General features: G+C 32.5%; 1 long non-coding RNA gene across 1 annotated transcript; it reads left to right on the top strand.

Moving 5' to 3' along the window:
* The first annotated feature begins 1,909 nt into the window (after positions 1-1,909).
* Positions 1,910-19,709, top strand: LOC119834126. The gene is made up of 3 exons (XR_005287988.1): positions 1,910-2,078; positions 13,135-13,215; positions 15,973-19,709. It is a non-coding gene; the product is annotated as an uncharacterized LOC119834126 (long non-coding RNA).
* The last annotated feature ends 179 nt before the right edge of the window (positions 19,710-19,888 follow it).

A 19,888-nucleotide genomic window follows, 5' to 3' on the forward strand; every position in this document is an offset into this window, starting at 1 on the left:
TAGCAATACATTCCATATAGTAATTTAGAAACTTGCTCTTACTTTTTAATAATAACAATTTTGTAATAATCCTACTTCAGCCGCGGACTGCCCAGATCTGTGTCTCTATAGCGCAGGAATAAACAACTGCTGGAGTTCCACAAGACATTAAATTCTCCAAGGACCTCTAGGTGTTAGACCTGTGTCCCCACGTAAGCCTTCCAAAAGACTTTATCCTTCTAGTATTACCCGAGCTAGAGCTATTGAATGATATACATAACAAGAAAAAAATAATATCGGTTCATAAACAAACTTTAATTTTCATTTGTATACATCATAAATAAAATATTCATAAGCTACGGGTCAGTGCGCAAAAAATAAACAAATGGTACTAGACTAGAAAATAGAACATAATACAAGAGTTGTTTTGTGGATGTTGTTTTTATTTTTCTTGCTCTTTCTGAATATTTTCCATAATAAGATCGGATAGTTTTTAATTTAATTCAAGGGTGTTTGTTGACTTATAGGACTCCGTAACCAAAGGGTAATTATTAAGATTCCGTATGTCCGTCTATCACGTAGTTGTGTATCATGCTGTGTGTGTGTGGTATTTTCACAAATTTTTCGAGATGATGTGCAGTTCTGTTGCCGCTATAACGACAAAGAATATGGTTAAGCAGCGGTTGGCACGGTCACTAATGGTGATAATTTTTGCAGTTCCTCTTTAGCTTATTTATACATTTATATTAGCTTTTGCCCGCGGTTTCACACGCCTTAATTCAAAGTAGTTTAAAAGATGTTATTTAACATATAAGCCTTCCTCTTAAATCACTCTATCTATAAAAAAACCCATCAAAATCCGTTACCTAGTTTTAAACATACAAAGGGACATAGGAACAGAGCAAGCAAATTTGTTTTATACTATGTAGTGATTTTAAGTATTTTATGTCATAGCGGGCAACTGAGCCGGTGGTTCATCTGATTATAAGCGATCACCACCACCCATGAACATTCATCCAGCAGAGATAGTGCCTCTGCGAATGCGTAACTCGTTTTTGCTTTCCAAAAAGCGAGTAACGCAAGGGGTAAGGGATAAGGCAAGGCTTGATGACTAAAAAGAAGGAATGGTTGGGAAGGGTGAGGAAAAGGAAATGAATGAATTTCCATTTATCAAGTATGTACTGTTAATCTCTCATCAAAGGTAAACCTCATATTCAGCACGAAACAATGGACTGTTTTGCGGGATACGGGATTTAAACTAACACATTATATGATAATTTATATGCGAAATCTGTATATGATGCTTTCAATGCTAAACCACAGCAGCAATTTTTCAGGAAACTGCAAAATAAATAGTTGAAAAGACAGTGCCTAGCGAAGGCTAAATATTTCTTTCCGATTTTTTTTAATTTTAAAAATTTTATAGAGTCATCAAAGCGGTTTTTTTAAGTAATATAATTTAATTTCTTATGGAGATATGATGATCATTAATTTAATATTATACCATAAAGAGCTATTCTAATTAGAAAAACTAAAAAAAAAATCATTTACGTCTTTATAACTTCCAATCAACATAGCATTAGGACCGTGTCTGTGTCACGTCTCCAATGCTGCGCGTGTGTGCGTGCGGCGCAGGCGCAGGTAACCGGGATCGGCTGCGCGGGAAACGCGGCGTCCATTTTGGAATATGAAAAATACATTAGAAACAGCTCTTAACAGAATCTTACTAGTCAGCCGATCTTTCATATTTTATCCATCTAGCGAATGTAAATCTAATAAAATGTTCACGTTTCTAATAACCGCGTGCACATCGGCGTCTATAAAAAGTAGCGCCAAAATCTTGCAAGAAATTAATTATGGGAAAAAAAGGAAAGGGGTGCGCGCGCGGCGGTGCGCTTACGTAATTTCACGAGCGAGGTCTCTCTAAGCGCAGTGGGGCTTCGGACGCCGCGCGACCTGGACGTATCGTCCCCCGCCCCTGTAAATCCCACAATAAATAATTTTCACTTAACTCGTGATGCGCAAATATTCCTGTCATACGCCATTAATCCCGTTTCCCGCCCACTGAGTGATCGCTTTGTGCTGTTTTGTGGAGTTGTGTAAGTTTTTTAATTTTTTTTTTTATTTCAATTAATTTAATTCATAATTGATTTGTTAAGATAACTTAAGTTCGCTTTATAAAGATAAGAATTTAAAAGCTTCTTTCTAAATTTTGAATTTGAACTTGCATCTTGTTAAAGCTCTACTTAAAAGTAACATCCGTAGTGCTTCTAAGAATTTCTTTTACTTAACCTTAACTTTTCTAAAATTTTATCTTATCCTATAAGTAGGATCTTATAAGATTTTTATCTATTGTAATAACTAACAAAATTAAAAATAATGCTAAGTTCGCACATGTGCTAATCTGCTTAAAAATAAAATATAATAATACATTGAAGCGGCTACATGCACGTTTTTCAATAAAAAAAAACTAAAAGCCTCTCCTTACTACTACTCTATATTATCTGTGCAAATTAATGTCAAACATTACAAAGAAAAAAACGTAAAAACCACGAGCAAAACTACTAGATATTTGTAGCGTGGCGGCACTGACGCTGTAACACGTCAGCAACCTAACCTAGGCCAACATAGGCGTCAGAGGAGTTCATTACACTCGGTCACGGCCGTACACTTTCTAGCTACGAATTATTCTTGTTTAGACTGCGTTCAGGAATTCTAACATAAGCGAGCTTGCGCGCCGCGCTTTTTGTTTTTTTTTTTCGAACACGGTGCAAGGCGTTCTATGCACCATTATGACACTATTTATGGTTCCCTAGAAAAGGATAGGCAAGGGTTTTTATTACATTTGTTGGTTCATGTGGATTCTTATTTCAAATTCATATCAGAATTTTAATGAGATTTTTGTAACACCATATGATTTATTTAGTATCTAAATAGCGCCATAAAGAAATGTAGATATAAGAAGAAAAATTTTGATCATTGAAATATTTCATCCAATTGGAACAATTTATTATTTGCTAAATAATAGCCTAACACGAATATACGAAAATTAACAATCAAACACACTAGTGATGTTACCGATATTGATGAAACGCAAGAAAAACCGCCATTACGGAAGTAGGTAGAACTCATTAATTTGCTAACGTTACCCTAGGTCACTGCACGACGGCGGTACACGATCGCCTACGAATGTGGCCGACGTCACTGCCAATGGTTACATAGTAGCGTAGTAGGTATGACTAACTCATTCATAATTTACATCACATTCGTTTGGACTTTACAAATGCATTGTACAAAAAAACAATCTTCGATCGTATTTTTCAATATAGGATTGAATTGAAATTGAATTTAAGTAAAAACAAATTTCAACCCTTATTTAAATGATTGATGTGTGTATTATTTTATGATAATAATTAATATTTAGGTTGTCAAACATGATTTATATCCGTCATTCTTCATCATCTACTCGTTATTCTAGAACAAACCTACAAACACATCTCGCGTTGAATAAATTCAAATCAAACATTTATCAATACCAATAACATTTATTGATAGTAATGTTGATCCAATATTAAATAACAAAGGAAAACAGTCTCTAAGTAATACCGACACCATTAGTGTAGAAAAATTAAGAAAAAAAGATGTTAACCTATCGAGGTAAAGACATGATTTTGAATGGGCAACTACAGAGTTTCTTGCCGGCTTCTTCTCTGTAGAAACTGCTTTCCGAACTGGTGGTAAATATTATTATGTATTTTAGCGATTGAAAAACGCTTCTGAAAGAACTCTAGTCGAATGAATAAATGTTTTTAAGTAGAGTTTTGAGTTTACTAAGTCGTTTGGCGTCGATGAATGTCAGTTCAACTCGGATATAAATCTATAAGACTTAGTTCGTACGAACTAGAAAGTTTTAAAAATAGCGTCAAAATGTCAATAACTTCACAACTCTATATGTTGGTAGAGACTCCAACGTAAGTACCATAAACAATATTTAATTTAGTAAATTGATTGGTAAGTTGCACATAATATTTTGTTTAAATATTAATAAAGTCATTTCTTTAAAATGAGACTTTAAAATATATACATATTTTATAAAAAAGATTGACGTAAGAGAGCTTTTCCTGAAAATGTAGCTTTGCATTTTCTACCCTTAGTTTTTTTCCCATAGACAAGTCATAATTGAATACTCAATTATCATTAGTCACCCCTATAATTAAATTTGAACGTTAGTTAAGCTCAAACAGTAACTTCATACGACATTCATTCCGAATGTATCTATGTGTGTGTTCCACGTCTACATGTGTGCGTAGGGTAGTTTGAGTCCTTGGCAGTGAAATGTCAAACCGGCTGTAGCGAGCCGTAGTGATGTAATCAAATTAATGGCTTGTCGATAAACTTCGCGGCCAATAAATGTTATAAATATTTAGTGCTGAGATAAAAATTACCTGAGGCTTCGACATGAGACGATACCTCAAAACCTGCACTGTAAAACCATTGTTTTATAACTTGTAAACGTGTGTTTTATTAATGTAGGAGCGCGTTTCTTTTATGGCGATTTTTGCGCATAATTGATTTATTAATAGCGTGTAGGAGTAAATTATGAAAGCTTGAGTTATTGTCGTAGCAGTTAAATATCGATCAGCGATAACAACTTGTAGTACCGTCCCTTAGCAACAGAAACCTGTCTGGCAGTCAACATTGACCTACGCCTAGACACTGAGTGTCCTAACCTATTCGCTTGGGTGACTTTTTCCCAGTGGGGAGGGTTTCTTAGAAATCCTAACCGAATAACATGTTTACTGAATATACCATTCCATTTATGGAGTGCTTAGTCGTTCAACAATTTATGATGATATTTTTCTGTTTATGTTTTAGAATTGCAATTTATGGGTTATGAATTATTCAATAGACAATCGTTTCTGTACAGGTTTGTGTTCATTTTATTTTTTCTTTTATAAATTACATAATATATAATAATTCTTATTTTATTACAGGTAATCAACCTGTTAACATTTTCAATAACGACAATCTATTAAATTTCATCTTGTTTCAATGACACTTGAGATAATTTTTCGCCAACTAAAAAAAAGTAGTAAGCGATGGGACCTCATTCACACTAGATCTATCGATATCTAGGATTGCGACATTTTTCATCGACAACTCAAACACATCACTAGGTAACAAAAAACCCGTCTGGCTACCCCTAGAGTTAACCCACTCGCTCGAACGCGCTTTTTACATTACAGCTGGGTAAAGTCAATGTCTTTGTCTGTTTTTTATTGAAAACTGCTGATCCGTTTGGTATGCGGTTCACGTGCTCGCACTTGTGTACTATTGGTAATTTTTATCTGTTTTGTTCAGTGGTTGCAGTCGGTAAAGGTACGTGGGTTCATTTATTTAGTTAGGTACATATTTATTATTATGTATGAATTAATGAAGTGCTTTATTTAATAATTAACTTATAAAAGACTAGCGGACTGCACCGGCTTGGTCCAGGGTACGTATATAGCCTATGTCACTCATTGAAAATGTAGCTCCCTTATGGTAAAAGAATTTTTCAAATCGGTCCAGTAGGTTTTGTGTGAAAACATTACAAACATACACACAAAAAAGGTTTCATTTTTATAATATTAATTTAGATTATTATTATTCAAGACAAATTAACGTAATTATTAATTTCTGCGTTCGTTTCAATCCTAGTGATATATTCCATATGTTGAGTTATTATTTATTTCTGTGTGTGTGTGCTTGTTTTTATATGTATTGAAGTTATTCTATAATAATAGTAAAAGCTGAAGAGTTTGTTTATTTCTATGAACGCGCTAATATCAGGAACTGCTGAATCAATTTAAAAAATTCTCTTCTTTCTTCTTCACAATTGGATATGTACGTGATCCCTGAGTGCTATATAGGCTATATATGTACCACGGGCGAAGTCAGGGAGGATCATTAGTATAAGATATTTGAAAGCATTGTATGTTGAAGTCCCCTGTCGAATAGTATTTTTCGTACCTTATGATATTTGATAGTTTAATTAGAATAATACAAGTTATAAAATTCGTCTTTATCTGAGTTTGTGAGTTGGTTCCGACAAACCACAATGACGTTCAGCACAGATCAGAAACGGCTTTGCCGATTTGATTATGTTTTCCTTTTAATTTGTAGTGTGGGCAATTAAAAAATATGGTGCTGATTTAAAAAAAATGTTTTACTACAAAAGTTATGTATTTTCGTTTGTCGCGATAAATGCCGTATAAGATAAATATAACTATTCCTACCCTCCCATATCTACGGACAAACAAACAGACACGTTTATTATACATGCATAAAAAAGAAACAACACTGAGCGCATTGTTTAAAACGACTAGGCAGACAATTAGGGCTTCAGAAACCCTAGTCTAGATTGCTGTCTGCCCCTATAGCCTACATAAGGGTCAAGGTGAAACCATAAATACTTTTATTTTATTTTTATCAACGAATTTAACCATGAAAGAGTAGCTGTTTTTAATAAGTAGCGAAATTAGAACACATATTATAGTCTCTTTTTTCCTCTATGCCTACGTATGTCACAGGCAACTGTCAGATGAAAAAAAAAACACAAACCGCAACGTTCTAATTTCAAATTAGACCTTATTTTGGAAGACAGTTAAAATTAGTGCGCATCTGCATCCGCCATATGTTTTTCATAAAGTTTTTTATGGTTTTTACCGCCCTTTGGGGTGATAATGTTTTAATATTGTTTTACACCCTTATTGGAAACTAAAAATATATCCTGACCATGTGAGTAAGGGTCCAAATAAACGACTATTAACCGAAACTAACATTTTACATTTTTTTAGTAAAATTCCAGCCATAATTTTGCAATTACAAATTTAAAGCTTATCTGAAACTTTTCTCTGTTAAATATTTTAATGAAGCGATTTAATAAAATCATAATAATAATGTCCTTTGTGGTTACTAAAAAACAAACTTTTAGTAAGGCACAGATTAAATCCTACACGAAAATCAATTAGCAAATCATAGTAAGTCCTTTCATACCTCCCAAAGGCCACGAACATACTCGTTCACTGAAACTGTTTCGAAAACTCCAAGTTAACTCCAGAGGTTTCTAAATTTCTTTTTGCCTTACTCACATTCCCACCTCCGAATTCCAAGCTTCTGAAGGAAAAAGGCTTTTGGGCGGCCATAAATCTGTCTCAGATAACGACAACGTTTTTGGTCTGAAGTTTTATTTAAAAACCAGTTAATTGTATGCCTAAGCTTAGGTTTTAAATTAAACAAGTTACAATTGTATATATCCTAATCTTATCGTTTAAGAATATAAAAAACAGGCATTTATTTCTAATGAAATTATATGACCGAAATAAAAAAAAATTAAAATTTATCTTCATTCAATTAAAAGTAAGTCATTGTAGTAGTCTTGAATTTTCCAAATTGTAATATTTGGACAGTGATCAGGATCTGTCCATCAACATTTAACATGGACATACATATATTCTGCGAGTGAAAGACACAAAAAAATGCATATATTTTATGCCATAACTTCCTCTATTTCTTTATTATTACTACGGCATATCACAGATATCTACCCTAGAATTAAGCCTTACAGATAATAATAGAAAAAAAAGTAAATAATAGTAGTAAAGTACAGTTGTACTACTGTTAAATGTATTGTCTGAATATCAAAATGCAATATTAGCTTAAATTATCATCATTATACACATTAACTGCAACTCACAAATATTCTATCTATCAGTATATAAAGTAATATTTACTATAATATAACGCTGAATTGTGCGTGCGCATAAACGCACTCTACGCAAATCTCAGGAAATGAAGAGCCGATTTCGATGAAATTTAGTACAGAGATACTATAAGACCTGAGAAAGGACGTTTTCATCCTGAATATCTAAGTGGAACGAGAACTATTCTTGGGACCTGGACTCTATCTTCTTCTTTAATTACGCGTACAAAGCCACGATCGGAAAGCAAGTAAACATACAACTTTCGTTTGTTCGTCGTATATTTCGCTTAACTACAGCTACCAAGTTATATTTTATGAATAGTTGGCAACCCTAGCTAAGACCAGAAACTGGTCCCATACGATCATACGTGACTACAAAACTGCATCTTTTTGTCGTTTAATACAGAGGCACATTGTTTAATATTATACTGAGTACATCCACAATACTTCTTTGTTCTCAGTTTATTACGTCTAGGAATTAATATTGATGCCTCACCATTCCTGAACGCAAGTCTCTATTTCAACCGGACTATCTGTATTTTTATTTAATACGTCAATATTTAATTGCTTATGATCAGACGTAGATCTTGTGAATTTTTTTTGTAGGTATGATCAGGTGTTCTAGACACCAAATGAAGTTTTCATTAAGATAATATATAAACCTAATATACCTTTAACTATGTTAACAAATTAATTACTTTTTTCTTTAATTAATTGGTATGTTAATGAATTCTTTTAAGATTGTGTCCAATTGGGACCATTTCTTCTATTTTAGTTCAGGATAATAAAACGAAATATTTTGTTAAACTGTTTGGTACAGAGAGTCGTTGTTACATCTATAGATATGTAATAATAATTAATACGAGTATATCACGTTATGTATAATTTTCTGTAAAATATTACTTTTCTATTCAACACGATAGATGTACGCAAAGCTTTCTAACTAAAAGAATAATACATTAAACATATCTAATTTGAAAAATATTTAATTCTCAGATTAATTTCTCCACAGTAAAGTCGTTTGTGAGGCTAGGCTGCTGCTAAGGAATCCTAGCTAGACAATGCATGACTGTATGGACTGAGTCTATACGTACGTATATACTACTTACGTCAATTCCACGATAAATGTATAAGAGGTTATTTTAATCCAATCCCTTCAACATTTACAACAATTTCAAAGGACTATGTTGATAATGAACTATATGAGGATGTCTTACCATCATATGGATCATATGGACCATTAATATTTTTCCAAACAAATTGAGAGTTTAAAAATTAACACTTAAACGTAAATTAGCTGATGCTTTTAGTTCGTCGAAGTATCCGATTTATTAGAATCAATACTGGATAAAAAAAAACACTTTATTTATATACGTCTAAAAACAAGTTCAAATTGAAGCCTTCAAATTGTGTATAAATATTACTAATAGATAAAATGAATTAATTGACAATTAAAACATTACGAATATTTTTTCGAATCACCTATTTTTATGGAGACATGTTTATTAGCTTTGAGGAATGTGTACTTTAAAAAATGGCGTCATAGGAATCTGCTTCCTTTGAGAATACAAAAACAATGGCTGTGGGAAGCTATGCTAATAAGCTTCTTATCAGAAATATTAATAAATGTAATGTGCATGCTAATATTTTGCTATCGTTGCATTGGCGTATTATTCAGCTATGGCCGCAATGGCCGCTGATTAAATCATTATTTTTCAACTTGCTTTTTTATTAAGAACATATGCGGAACTGTTTTACTAAATATGTGTCATTTATCATGATAATAATATGTGTTATTGCTTAATTGGTATGTACAAGAGTGTATTTGTTAAATGTCTTTATCCTTTGAAATGAACCAAAAATTTATAATATTATTTATGGTGGTTTCATAGGAAGCATACTGTTAATAATGTTGAAATGTCATGGTAAAGTAAAGTTTTATAGTTTCATCTGTATATTAAAGTAGTTTTACAATATTTCTAAAAGCAATTACTCGTCCAGAATAAATAATAATAAATAATAAATGAGGACCATAATAAAGGACGTTATTATTACGAGAAACCCCTAGGCTCCTGAGACACAATACTTAACTAATTCAGTAGCCCTAAGATTCATGAAGATTTCCTGTAATATTATGTCCATAAAGACTATTATTTTTTATTATTATTATTATTCGAAATATCATTACAACATTTCCACCCACCATCCCCATACCCAAGCAGTTTGAACCCCAAAAACTCGATAAAACATGTACTCTCACATTACACGTCAACTAGTTAAACATCCAAAATCGAAAGGACACAATCTAAGCAAGTGGCCCGGCGGGATTCCATCTTACTTTCATCACACGCCGCCGACAAAAACTGGCATACCAATATTTGCTCCTAAGAATTCCCGTGCACTTGACGAGGAACAAGACAAAGACGAAAAAACTCCAACTCGATGGGAATAAAAATGAGTGTGTTCTGTTCTGTATTATGGATTCGAAACACGGCCATTCTTTTGGTAAAGTCGCATTTGTTTTACGGTTAATATTCTCTATTTAATACTTTTGTAGGGCTGTCAGCGGTTAGAGACTTGCCAGTGAATTGGATACCATTTGAATGTGTAATATTGTTACAGGTGTATAATGATACAACTCGTATTTTTAGAGAGCACAATGGTGCTCTCTAAAAATACGAGTTTATTCTTATAACACTTTACAGTGGTCTAATAGTCATTCTAATCTTTGTAAGATTTATAAACTCGTTGAATGTGTCATCGCTTTACAGTTACTAATTCCGATAAGAATTGTCAAGCACGATACAGACAGCAATTAATAAAGATTAATCTACAACGCTACAAATTTTCAACACGTCGAAGGCATTATTACATCTGTTTTACGCAACATCACAGACGAACAAGTACAACCATAAATAAAGCAAGTGCCAACCCTAACCAACTAATTTGTGTAAAAAAAGCAACAAAGAAAGCCCTAGCGCTCCAGTTGAGCAAACGCTCCGCGCCGATGCGCCCGCGCCGCCCCTATCGGCGGGGAGGGACAGAGATAGCCGCTGAACCCCTTGATACAGAGCGGGACGGCAATGCTGCAAGAATCGAGGGATCCCGATCGTTGACGTTAGACAGAGACACGCGTACGATCTATCCACGTGTTGGAAAGAGATGGAGAAGTTGCATAGGATGCGACGGTTTCCGATCATTGACTTCTCTCAAGGTTATCATGTAGTGGGCGCTGCCATGACCTTGAATACTTTCTTTCGAGGTCGAAATGCTTACGAAAACTGACCCAGTTACCATTTCACTTTTCTCAGTGAATTCCATTCGTTTAGAATTACTATTGGATTAGTTTTTTTTGGTTTTACGTTTAAAAGCTTTCGTTGAGAACTTCCTTTTTTAAATTATCCTTCTAAAATTAAAACGCGAAAATGCCTTATCATATCTGTATGACACAAATGTCATGTAATAATGTACCCTTGGTACAGAGATAGATTATAGTTCTTGTAGTCCTATATGTAGATCGTAGTCAAACAATTAAACAACTCGGCCCTACGACCTACGTAGCGTAGTAAAAAAGTCGTGTTAGTTACACTATTTATAACACAAGAACGACTTAACCCATTTGGTTGAAATTTGGTACAGAGATAATTTGAGACTCGCGAAAGAACTTAACTATATCGTGAACACCCTGAGTCTGTCAAGTTTTCCTTTGGAGCAAAGCTATGGGCGGAAAATTAGATAATAAAATAGTGTTAGAAATAAAATAAAAAATACGCTTTAATGTAAGAATCAACAAAATCCTTGATAAGTGCTATTATTATATAGTACTAGCTGTGCCCCGCGGTTTCAGCCGCGTAAGTCCATATCCCGTAAGAATATCGGGACAGAAAGTTGCTTATATGTTATTCCAGTTATCCAGCTATCTACGTACCAAATTTCATTGCAATCGGTTGAGCAGTTTTTGCGTGAAAGAGCAACAAAGACACACATCCTTACAAACTTTCGCATTTATAATATTAGTAGGATTTGTGGTAAGATGAAAGCATCTGTCTTAAATACGTAATGCTGCTATACCTTTCTTCTAATAAACCTGTCAATAAAAAAGTATTTTAAACATCCACGACTTTTTAATTTATATTTGCATACAACATCAACACAAATGTCTATTACTAGTGTCTATGTCGCGCCGTTTCACCCGGGCAAAAGATTGTATTTCTAAAGCTCATGTGTTATTCTGGTATATAAGCTACAATTAATACAAAAAATCAATTCCAAATATCATCAAGATCCGTTCTGTAGCTTTTGCTTCAAAAAGTAACAAACATACACCCAAACCTTTGCGTTTATAATATTGCTCGGACCTTGGTTCCAGTATATTTTCACGATAAACATAGCTATGCAAAGCTTGTCTTTCGCAATGTCAACTCTTTACTCTATGCTTTCGATTGCTTCATTGTGTATCGTTCTTACAAAATATTTAAATATCTTGCGTATAAAAACATTTTATAAGGACATTACAAGTATTTTATATTAATATAACCTTGTTTTTAACACAGCTGGGTTTTTTGTTTGAGTCAAGATTTAGTCCTACATATGTACCTACATACATTTATTAGAGTACGTACTTACGTACTGTAATAAATGTTTATTGAAAATCTATGATAGAATGAAATTCTTTTAAAAAAACTCTTTTAGAAGACATTGTCATCTTTAGTAATCTCCATAAATTCAAATGTCACGTGTTATGTTATTATTATACTAAACAATAATAATGTATTTAGAATTTGTGATTAAATAAGTGAATAATATATTTCTTTATAATATTTAAAGAGAATATGTGTTTTTGTATGCACGTTTGTAAAGTTTTTAAACGAAAACTGCAGGCCATTTTCACAAATTATATATCATCATTAGAAAGCTGTATTTTCACTGAGTGGCATATGTACTACGGGCGAAATCAGGGCGGAACACTTGTATTATTTAAAATTACGCCGAAGTACATAGATAACAAATAATGTTTCATAATTCTATGATACGTTTCATTTAAAGGTTAGGCCTTGCTCAATTTACGGTCACATTTTCTTTCAGAAACCCAAATATAAAATGATTTACCGTTAACAATAGCAGTAAAAAGGGACAAAAGCTATTTCGCAAATCATTGCTAAATATTTATTTTACAGAACATGCGCAAGGGCCTCATAAAAATTCTTCATTTAGACACTGTAAGAATTGATAACCCGACCTACCCCATACCATATCTTATAATAATATTTGCCTCTTATCTCTCTTTATCACATTTATCTACGTTGGGATAGGTCAGGATATTCAAACTTGTTTGGACTGGACCTATTAAATTTATGAGCGTACTTTGTAGAAATTTATGAAGCTTCTAATCTTGTGTTTTTAATTTACAGGATTGAACCGTTGGAGCCGCTGCACAAGGGTTGTGATGAAGACAGGTTATTTTAAAAATTCAACGATTTACGATTACGGTTGTATGTATCCTAAATATATTTATATAACATCTTACGCTTATTACTTTAAGGGACTAATGATCAATAGCAATATATAAAGAGATACAATCTAATTTAATTTCACTGTTAAAGACAGTAATTTTTTCCGAAATTTACAGATACGAAAGATACAGAAAATTTAATTCATAAATTTCAAATTTAAGTTCAGTATTGTTGATGATAGTGGACTTAATGTTGACAATATATTGCTTTATATATACAAAAAAAAACTAAACACGTTTTTGTATTAATAGTGATTCAAAAGTTGTAAATGTTTGAACAAAAAAACTAGATAGGTAATATTCAAAATTTAACTACTACTTAGAAATTAACTAGCAATATAACGTTTTCAAATGGAATGATATTGGCAAAACCTGACTAGAACTTCCTTAGCAATATTTATTAAAATAAATATTACAATAGAGAGGAGACAATAAGGTTTACTTTAAATACCAAGAATTTGATTAATCATTATACTTGCTAACTTAAACAATAGTTCAATATATACACAGGTTATGTGGAAGGATTGTGATTATATCTATTTAATAACAATTTTCTTGACCAGTTCTATAATGTAAACAAATTTATAATTGATGGGGCTTTTTAAATAAATGTTTTATTTCTTCGTCTTCGTCTTACGTTTCATTCAAAAATTAGTAACATTTTCCTCTTTAAATGATATTAATTGTATTGCAAAAGAGTTGTTCAATTCAGATGTATTGACGTTTAATTCTTTTTTTTAATCATTTTGTATTATTTATTTATGTAATTTAAGTAAACGTGTTATTAGAGTACCTCTTACATTGATAGCTATTTATGTAAAGTTTATAATATATGATATTTCATGTATAATCAGATCAGATGTAGCAAGATATATAGGTACACTTGTAATTAAACCGAGTATTTAAAGTAAATTTTATAATGTACGCTTTTTTCTCTTTTATCATTAATTGAATAGACATTTATAATATCCAAGGAAATTTTAACACGTGTTTGTTGGACCGGTAGGTTTCCTCACACGTGTCTTTTATGCGGGTAGCGCCGCAACCCTAAATGCATTAAAGACATTAATAATTTCCTGTTTTTATTAATTCTACCTTAAGATATTGAATACTTCACAACGAATTTGAGACACGATGGATGATATTGTGTTGTTTCATAATCATTTCAATAGATCAATGAAGCGGAGAAGATAGTTGTATGTTGTGGTGAGATAGTGTATGAAAAGTGTCTTTCGTAGTTTATTTTCTACACAAAAGTTCACACTCTATTACCAGAACCGATATTTTTGATACATTATTAACAGTAACAGAATATCGAATCGATTTTGATAAAACTTGCGTCCTCAAGCTTTTTATTTAGTAAACTACTGTTATTATATGCATAGATTCTTAATTTTTTTTTAACAAATCTGAATATTTTCTCTCCTCAACTTCTGTTGGTTAAGAGAATTAAGACCACGTTTTAAGTTATGTTGAAGCAGAAGCTGGCATACATTTAAATGCTGAGCCAGCTCTGTTCCCATAATGATTCAACATAAATCTTGCGTGGGCGCACCTACGCATTTGCTCTTCGAGATAATTTAAACCGTAACCAATTGAGATAGGGTTCAAATTTGAAAAGTACCTCTTCCAATATCAATGATAGTCACATTACAACTATTGGAGAATCATACTAAAGGCAGTTAACATGAGGCATGTCGAATTGTGTAGGCGTTTGTTTTTTTAACAAAAAGTACAGCGTTTCTTAGTCTTGATACTCGTAGTTAGGCAATCATCAATTCATTGCATTATTTGGTAAGTTAGCCACCTTTAGCATAATAGGTATGAGCAGCTTAACTGGTATAATGAAGGTTTAATAAATTGTTACTTCAACAAATCGTTGATCTTTATAATGTATTATTTTTTTTTGTTTGTAATGTTTGAGTTGAGTACGCTTTGGCACGAATTCGGCCGGCCAGGGAAGATACCACACCCCCACAGAAGTTCATCCTAAAATAGTAGATATGAATGCTACTGTGTTTCGTTCGGTGAATTGGACTGAAGGCCCGTTTCCTTTTCCTCACCCATTCCTCTATTCCATTCCTCTATTCCTATCATGTATCATTTAATTATCCCTATCTCCTAGGGTCCTATCTCTATAAATGCTCATGGGTGGCGGTATTATTTACCATAAGGCGAAACACTAGCCACTAGCGGCGTGTCTGCTGACATAATAAAAAAATATCTACATGTGAAACGATATGCCACTATTCTTACAAACCTAGCTAAATATTAGAATAAACAACTTATATAGGAACTTATTTTTCTCTCTTATTTAATGTAATAATTTCGCATAACAACGAAAAATTATCTCGACTGGCCACTTATTGATTGATGTTCAATGCAGTTTAATGGAATGTGCAGTGTACAATCGAAAAATATAATTTTACAAGAATTTAAATTATATCTGAGTCTCTCTTGCTTTTAATATGGAATCCAATTAAAAAAGTCATGGAACAGTGTACTTACAGCATATTTACAGAAGGATGTACATACTCAATCGTATTTTGTAGAATAAAGCTCCGAAGACCCTTTACGTCTATCTCACGTTTACTTTCCAATCCAAATCTTTGAGTAATATAAGTCGGCATACAAGTTTTGCAAAATAAGCGCTTACAAAGGGTTGTTATGTATATTATTTAATTGTAACATAATTTTTAATAATATTTCATAGATAAATCTGATTCTTTCATTTCAGATAAACTATGACCGAAAAAACCCAAAGATCGCATTATCAAGTACATAACTGCGAGCTGCGAAGGCTTCTTACGAACTCATCTAGCAGATAACTACATCGTATTGTCTGCAACCGTTTCTGGGCTTGGTAACTCCACCACCGTTGGCGTTAGTCATCGCCAACGGGGGAAGAGTTCCTGCTCCTAGACGCGATGCTCTACTGAGGCCAGTTACTCGGGCTCCTATTAAGGCGAGCCTTACGGTGGTAAAAAGGATTTCTCGGGGAACTGACGAAAGAACAAGGAGAAGATTACATGCTGATTGACGGAATTTGAAGCCCGGTGATGATATAAAAGGAATTTATGTGGGCTACAATTAATATTTGTAATAATATTATACATAATAATTGACTTTATTGTTTAAAATATTCACATTTACTATAATCTGTAATATGTATTTATATACTTATTATTTTTAATGTCGGATTTGTGTCTCAAGCAGACAGAAGTTAAGGTTAACAATGCTTTAATTATTGAAAAACATACAAATTACTTTACTTGAAAGCTAGTGCATGACCTACTTAAATTTGGTCTACTTCTAACGGTTTAAATGAGTTTGAGTTGGGGGTGACACTTTTTCATACGAGAGATGGTCCAGATTCCTGATGTCCTGATTTCGGACCTTCCTCTAGACTCCTTATATTTGTAGTTCTGGTTATCATATAAAAACAACTCAAATTGTAAAAGGGTAAATAAATAGTAATACAGTTAAAACTTAGTTTTATTTACACAGCCCAATACTATACATTATCTATGAAACTGTTAAAGACAGTTAGCCAAATAGCCTTACAATAATTATAACATAAGTTATTGGTTATCACTCTCTTCACATATTTTCTAATTAAACAGTTACTGATTAAGTATGAGTTTTATTATATATTTGCATCATGACGTCATGGAATAATCTTATGAAATTATGTAAGGGGATGCTTCATTCTAATCTTCAATTGTTATAAATATAGCATTTAAAATACACGAAATGTGAATAAAGTATATTAATTTGTCATAGTATTCAGTGCCAGTTTTGTGACTGATTTAATCACTAACTTAATGAACATGTTTGAGTTAGATTTTCTAATCATTTGAACTGAACGTAATAGAACATTCCCAATAGTTGTTAGTGACTTTTAATTTCGGAAGCTGTCAAAGTGACATTTCACGCATATGCGCCATTTTGTTGAATCACATTTCTCGTATATAACTTGCAGTTATGAGCCTGCCGATGATATACAAAATTGGCGGTACTTCCGAATTCCGAATACTTCCGACTACTTTCCGAATACCTTTGAAAACCTGAAACATCCCCTTTAACAATATATATTATTACCGTCATCTATTATGTGTACATAATCAGGTTTAGCTCTATTATTGCTCACATATTACGGACGTCAAAGTCTAGCGGATGTGTTACCTACATAAAAGAGTCAAAAGGACTCCTTGCTTATAATAAACGATACAAAAATATATCCTTTGAAAGAAACTTTAAGAGATGAATACATGTTACTCGAAGGGCTAACGTTACCCTAAACATCTATAATAGTATTTATATAGAAACTAGCCAGCCCTTGGCTTCGCCTGCATAGTTTAAGGAGAAAATACAGTCGTGTTTTCGGGATTTCCAGGATAAAAATCCCTTTCCCTATTACACGCGGTTTATGCATAAAGAATATTCAGCTACTTTCTATATAACATGACCCAGATTAATCGTTCAAAAATACGAAGTCCGTTGTCCCTTTGTGGCGTAAAGGGCAAGTACATTTCGGTATTCGGTACACTTGACTTGGTGGAAAAAAAAACTTAGATTTATAATTTGCCTGACCGATACTTTTTATAGTATATAAGGGATGATGTACTAAAACCAATCAAACCAATTGATTTTATTTATTAATTATTTTGGCTATTATTTCAACCCACACCCTCTACATTAAGGATACCTAGTACCTAGTATCTAGGTTGTCTATGAATTGATAACTCCTAGTGTATAAGTCTATAACCACTAGTGAAAAAGGAAATATCTATGGACGATGAATGTATATATGAAGCTGTCTCTTTCTCTCATTCAACAGTGTTTTTGCTAGAGTGAGAAAGCCAATCACCGCAATCACACAAAATAAATTATAGAGGAAAATAATAAGTATTTAAGAACGCTAACGATTATCATTAACTTGAATTCGAAAACAGCTTGTGAATAGCCGATTTTAAAAATAAAAAATAATTCTTCAAAACAAAAAAAAAAAGATCTTCCATGAATAATATAATCAGTAATTAGACAGTAATCAAAGTAACCGTAATATAAACTAAAGACTTTACAACGGCTTGGTAATTAACTAAATCAAAGCGCATTTCGAACAAGCGAAGTCACGGGAAATGTATTGTAGACTTGTAATGAATACTCGAAAAAAAATCAAACTGCAAAAATGTTATAACAGTTCCAATACAAAGTCTAGAATATAAGGTAAATGAACCAAACATCGACACATTGCATTTTTAGGAAGACATAATGTGTGTAGGCCCCTACTCATAAACATAATTTAATCATGTTCGTCAACATATTTGCCACAAATTAAGTTAGTCATGTCTCTCTCATATTGTAGTAGTTTGACTTAAGTTAGAAATAAAGGTAAGTGTCGATTTTAACTGTTTATAAGTAAGAGGCTACACGTAGCTGTAAATTTTACAAGCTCGCATGAACAATTTAATGTGTGTCTTTTGGCAAACCTTATGCTTACAAACCGAATAGTTGACAGTGGTTGAATAAAAAAAAACTAATAAAAGAAAATACTGGATAGAGGCTGTATACAAAAATAAAACCTAAATCCATCATACAATTATAAGAATAACACAGGAAATATTCGTAAGATAGTAAAATACACTATACAGTAGAATATTGATTGCGAATAAAAAAATAAAATAAAATAATAGTTAATTAAATACCTGATGCCTTATAGCAATACTATTATTAATAAATATTGTTCATGCTTGCTTGTCATGCATACAGCATCATGTATACTAGAAAATTTTAGGGTTATATTGTATGACGTTTACTTTAAATAGATTTTTCTTCAAAGTGGATATGACGGTAGCGATTTGATAACATTTTATATGCATTTATATTCATACGAAATATTTCTCGTATGATATAAGTGTTATATATATAATAACAGGTAATTTTTAAGGAGTGTGTGGGTATGTTCCTAATATATTTAAATACATTAATTCTATTAAATATCTATGCCAAGGAACTTTAATTACGAGACATGTAAAATATTTTACAAGCATCTAGTTTTGTTCATACATCAGGGATTTGATAACATACATTAAAATATATGTAATAGACCATTTCTCATTCTTTTGTAATAAATAAAACAAAAAACATATATGGAGTTACGCATTTATTACAATATGTTTATTTACGAACAATGTGTGTGATTTTTAATTGTGATATAATTTCTGTAAATAATAATATTAGCATACCGTCATACCGACTTTGAAAAAATACCAGCTGCATCTATATTATTTGTCATACATATGAATAAAACTGTATTAAAACAGTTTTAGCAGTAAATAAAATACATTTTCGTATACAAATTTGAACTAAAATAATTAAAGTCAATTCGATAAATGACTGCGTACCATTTTACTTAATTGGTAACCGATAGTAAAAAAAAAACATCGTTATTTCACAAAATTTCACAATAAACCACTAAATTAAATAAGTTTGAGTCTTAACAAGGGTCTTTACCCTACTCTCGGTTTTGGAACTAAAACCCGCGCCAATAAATTATCGAATCATACAGATCACTCGACCTTATTATTATATCCTGTCCCGATCTGGTGAACAAACACGGACAGCTCCCTGCTGACGCGTTTTCTCACCAT

Source organism: Zerene cesonia, chromosome 18 (genome assembly GCF_012273895.1).
Source record: "Zerene cesonia ecotype Mississippi chromosome 18, Zerene_cesonia_1.1, whole genome shotgun sequence".
Classification (NCBI taxonomy): Eukaryota; Metazoa; Arthropoda; class Insecta; order Lepidoptera; family Pieridae; genus Zerene; species Zerene cesonia.